The 5,000-nt window shown below is 39.7% G+C and overlaps 1 protein-coding gene across 4 annotated transcripts in view; it reads right to left on the minus strand.

Annotated features, from left to right (window-relative positions):
• LOC119020583 (teneurin-3) overlaps positions 1–3,311 on the minus strand; it is a 274,733-nt gene extending 271,422 nt beyond the window's left edge. For all 4 annotated transcript variants that reach the window (XM_037100051.1, XM_037100045.1, XM_037100035.1 and 1 more), the window contains exon 1: positions 3,262–3,311. The gene's annotated coding sequence lies outside the window, so the exon portion shown is untranslated. The remainder of the gene's footprint in view (positions 1–3,261) is intronic.
• Between the last annotated feature and the right edge of the window lie 1,689 nt (positions 3,312–5,000).

The following is a 5,000-nucleotide window of genomic DNA, read 5'->3' on the forward strand; positions in this document are numbered from 1 at the left end:
ATGCAGTCTGTCATCAAGTCTGACAGGAAGTCAGAAAAAGCAGAACGGCCTGGTCCATTTTCAAAATAAAACAGGCAAGCCGATTCAGGCTCTAAAGCACAACAAAGTCAGAAATTTTTACAATAAACACACTCAAGACAGATATATAACTAAATGCTTTAAATACGTGGAGTGTTCAATTGCAGTAGAAGCACAAAGACCAAGAAAAATCATGAAATAAAAACAATCTGAGCAAGTCATCAACATCAGGTGGGCATCAGATGCTCCACTCCTAAAGTGGGATACAAAGCTGTGTTGTGGACGAAGCAAAACAGCAGCGCACACACCAGTTAACAGACGCGTGCCCAGTGAAATCAGGGGTTAATATATGTAAACCTGCCAAAGTAGGAAGAGCGGTGTTACACGAACTTTGATACAAGTCGCAATTTAAGTGTGCATGTGCACATGCGCATCTTAGATACACTTCAATTACATAAACAGATAGCAGTATATTTCTGGTTGGACTAGCTGGCGATGCATGCCTCAGAATCACAATATATGGACCTGACCCTGAAACACACCGATAAAGACAGAAACATTTTTTTTTTTTTTTTTTTTTATACATAAGGGAAGTTATGTTCCAACAGGGAATGACAACAGTGCTAACAGGCACATGAAAACAAGCTGAACAACCCTGGACTAAAGGTTAAGTGTTTTGGTCTCTTGTCTATTTTTATTCAATGTGAAATGTATTCTATTATGTGACAGATGTTCTTTTTTTTATATTTATTTATTTTGAAACGTTCATCAAAAAGCAGAGTTACAGCTTGTGTTTCTTTTGTCTTGTGTCTCTTTATTCTTAAATTAATTTAATGTGTTTCATTTAAATTGATCGTAATAACTTAATTTCACCAATTAAAGATTTTGACATTTTTTGAATTGCTTTCACTTGTTAAAAGTTGCATTTGTTGACATCCAGACATTTATTTTTGAGTCACGCTTTGTTTGCACTAAATAATATTTTTGTAAATTATTGTTTGACCAGTTCATTACTGAGCCTGCCCGTCACTTGCCACGCTATCACACACCGTACAACCCATCGGCACAAGTAAATTCTCATACTGTGGGAAGCACTGCAAATTACCTGCGTCCAATAATAAAGTAAATCTCTGCATGTACACTGCACTTTACATGATAAACAATCTAGTGAACTTAACAGTCAAACTTTTAAAATTCACCAATTATACCATTTCATTAATTATATAGTCAGCATCATAAAGCATCACCAGAAGTGAAGATTGTTTCCAATGAAAAAGGTAAGACGTGTTTATTTATTCTAATCAAGGTCACAGTTAACACACTTTATGCCTTCATAGTTCCCTTTCTGACAGCCACACCAGTGTTGAGCACTAACTACAGAGGCTCCAATTTCTGAACAAAGATGCTGCAATTTTGTTGCAATTTCTGTAATAGTACAATGCAAGATTTATTACTTGAGCATTGTATTTACATCAAAGCGTAATAATTGAATATGGATATATATATTTTAGTATCTACTGTATACCTGCTTCATAAACAAAAACAAAAACAAAACAAAACAAAACAAAAAAAAACAGGGTAAACAAGGTTAGACGCAAAGAAAAAGTTAAACACTTCACTGAAATATGTGGTCAAAGCAGTGGGGAAGCTCACAAATAAAGTGGAGGAAAAACACAAAATACAGTGCATATTTATAAGGAATATTGTGTCAACAAAAATCTGTTGTTCACTTATCATGAGGGCAGTTATGGATATTACAGGACCTAATTGGCCCAATACACCGTTAAAAACGCTGGAGGCAAAGAAGACACTATGTAGGTGAAGAGAGACAGTGTCAGCTTTGTCGGTTTACCATTCACAACAACAGTGTACATTTATGTAGTTAGAATATTTAACAATATTCAATAATATTTCATACCAGTCTGCCATTACGTTTCCCTTTCGCACGCGCACACGTATGCACGTATACATACACACACACACACACACACACACACACACACACACACACAATTTCTCAAAATTGACCACATACTGTGATTAAGTTCACAAATAGAGGTACTCCTCTTTCAAAGCCAGGTCAACACCTGCCTATATTACAGACTGCAAATGAGTGACAGTCATAATAATAGGTTTCACTCTCACATCTATTACAGCATCTCTCCAGTTTAACATTTCACTTCCACAATCACCACGAATTTCTTCCCATAGAACAGTCTGGAGCTCAATTCAATCAAATTGTGATTTGCTGTTTTAAATTATGTTTAACACGTGGGAGACATGTGAACACATTTGAGAAAACACTACTTAACACACACGATTGTTGTAACATTTTGCCACTTGTAATCCGTTTGATATGCATGAGTTTGGAGGTTAAATAACTCCACTTCACTTCACTTGTTATTTTTTTTCAGACCGCTCCGTGGCCAAGCCCCTTTCCTCCTGCCTGACCTTTACATCTCCCTCCACACACACACACACACACAGGAAAAACACCACTGTGTGAAATAAATTGCCTTTATTAGCCTACAGTTCGATTGGATTCGATCAGTATCAGTCTCTGAAAATTGCGACTAAGTGTGGATAATACAACACGTTATAAATGTAATATCTACAAGCCACATCTGAAATACGTGGAGAACACCATGTACTCGATTTAAAAAAGCTTAACTAATTATAAATGGCTCAACGGCGATGGAAATATGCACAGTGAAATATATATATATATATATATATATATATATATATATATATATATATATATATATATATATATATATATATATATATATATATATATATATATATCACTGTGCATATTTCCATCACCGTTGAGCCATTTATAATGAGTGACAAAAGGTCACTATTCAGCTTATTAAGTAACTAAGTTAGTAACAGGCTCTCACTGATGGCTCGCCCGCTCATTTGGTTGTACAAAACAGCAGGATTACATGTGCTTAGAAAAGTTAGAAATGCAGGGAGGCAGTGGTCAGAGCTGTGTCTTTTAGTTTGAATGTGTGCCTTTAGGACAGGATAGAATCACGCTCCCTCACACGCCTCATGTGGAAGGCAGCGACACATCGACATGCCAAGCAGTGATGATCTACTGTTTTACCGGAGACGAGGCGCCCGCGGACGAAGTTCGGGGGTCGACGTGCTCGTCAGATGAGCTTTTACTACTCGAGTGTTCCTTGAGCCCGCATGTGTCACTCTTATCTGCGGTGTGTGTCAGGGCGGTCCTACCTGTTCGTCCCGATGCAGGGGATCCTCCTCTCCTTAGTTTACGACCGCCGTCGGTGCAGCCGCTTGTTTTCTTCCACTTCTTTCCACAAAAAAAAAAAAAAAAAAAAAGGAAAAAGGAAAAAGGAAAAAAAAAAAACTTCTTCCGCTAGTTTAGCGTGCCGACTTCAATCTTAACTGTGGACGTGACAAGAAATAGAACTGGGAACAGCGCGACAGAAGCCCGCGGCATCTCCATATCCCACTACTTGTGTCACGGTTGTGTACGGTTTGTTCAGCACGAGCTTCAGAAAACAGTGAGTGTTTTCTCTTGGTGGGTGCGTCTTATTTTAAAGAGCGTGTCCGTTAAAGAACGAGCTCGAGACAAGTGCGAGGCAGCACGGCGCGCGCGGCTGTCAGAGGAACACAGGAGTGAGCTGTGGTTACCAGAACAGGTGAGACGGTCGGTGTCCTGCCTCTGAAACTACCAACAAACAAAACTAACACAGAGTTCATTAAACCTTCACGTGTTTTCGTCCAAAGTGTCCCTTCTTGCTCGGGAATAAATCGCTCAGGTGTTCAAACACCTGCTCCCTCTGCTCTGTCCTCGCGCTGGTCCGGCCGCCTGGCGCACGCGACAGCAGCAGCAAGAAAAGCGGTTTGCAGAAGAGTCACAGCAAGAAGCGAGAGAGCGCGCTCCGGTACCACGGAACTGTCCTCTGTTACCGCTGCCCTCTGCGAGTGTGAGCCAGCTCATCTCCTCCCGGTAAAGGATGATGATATGCCAAGCGAGGCAGAAACGGAGTGCTGGGGATCCCCTGCTGTGTCCAATCCTGACGTCTCTAGCGCTGTGAGCGACTCTCTCTCTCTCTCTCTCTCTCTCTCTCTCTCTCTCTCTCTCTCTCGCTCTCTATCCCTCTGTCTGTGTGTGTGTGTGCGCGTGTGCGTGTGTGTACATGAATGGTTGTTGTGGGGTGGTGGGGGGGTCAGCCGTGACTTTGAACTATCTGCCCTGACTATGAAAGGTGACGGCGGAGAGCGAGAGCAACACGAGGAGAACATCCGCTTAATGAGATTTATTTAAGGTATGTATAGCTCTGTTTTTGTGTGTGTGTGTGTGTGTGTGTGTGTGTGTGTGCTAGATATTTGTGTTTATTGATATTCTCCATAGATCACAAAGACATGTACATAAATAGATATCACACACGTACGCGCGCGCGGACACACACACACGCACACACACAGACACACCTTGAGGAGACACTGATAACCCTGGGCCAGTTTGTGGGTCAACGCACTGCCAAAGGCATCAGCCTTAGTTGTTAGATTGTGGATTGGTAGTATAATACAGTATGATACACACGCTATATATATATATATATATATATATATATATATATATATATATATATATATATATATATATATATATATATATATATATATATATATATATATATATATATATATAAAGAAAGTCTAAAATCAAAATCTGGTTGTATGAGTCCCCCCTTCAGGAAAATGCAGTAATTACTGAAGATTCTGTGGCTGCCGCCAATTTTTATGCCTGAGTGTGTGGTTCATGAAATGATGATATGTTCAAATTTAGCTCTAATTTTAGATGCAAGTCTGAAAGAAGCATCTTGTTGCCTAATATACTACTTATTGATGTCACTTGGTTGGGATTGATTATGATTACAATTTCAATTTCACCTCAAAACACCGACTTGGAAGTCATGATAGATACTCCTACGAAGCATCAT

The sequence above is a fragment of the Acanthopagrus latus genome, chromosome 1 (assembly GCF_904848185.1).
Source record: "Acanthopagrus latus isolate v.2019 chromosome 1, fAcaLat1.1, whole genome shotgun sequence".
NCBI classification, from domain to species: Eukaryota; Metazoa; Chordata; class Actinopteri; order Spariformes; family Sparidae; genus Acanthopagrus; species Acanthopagrus latus.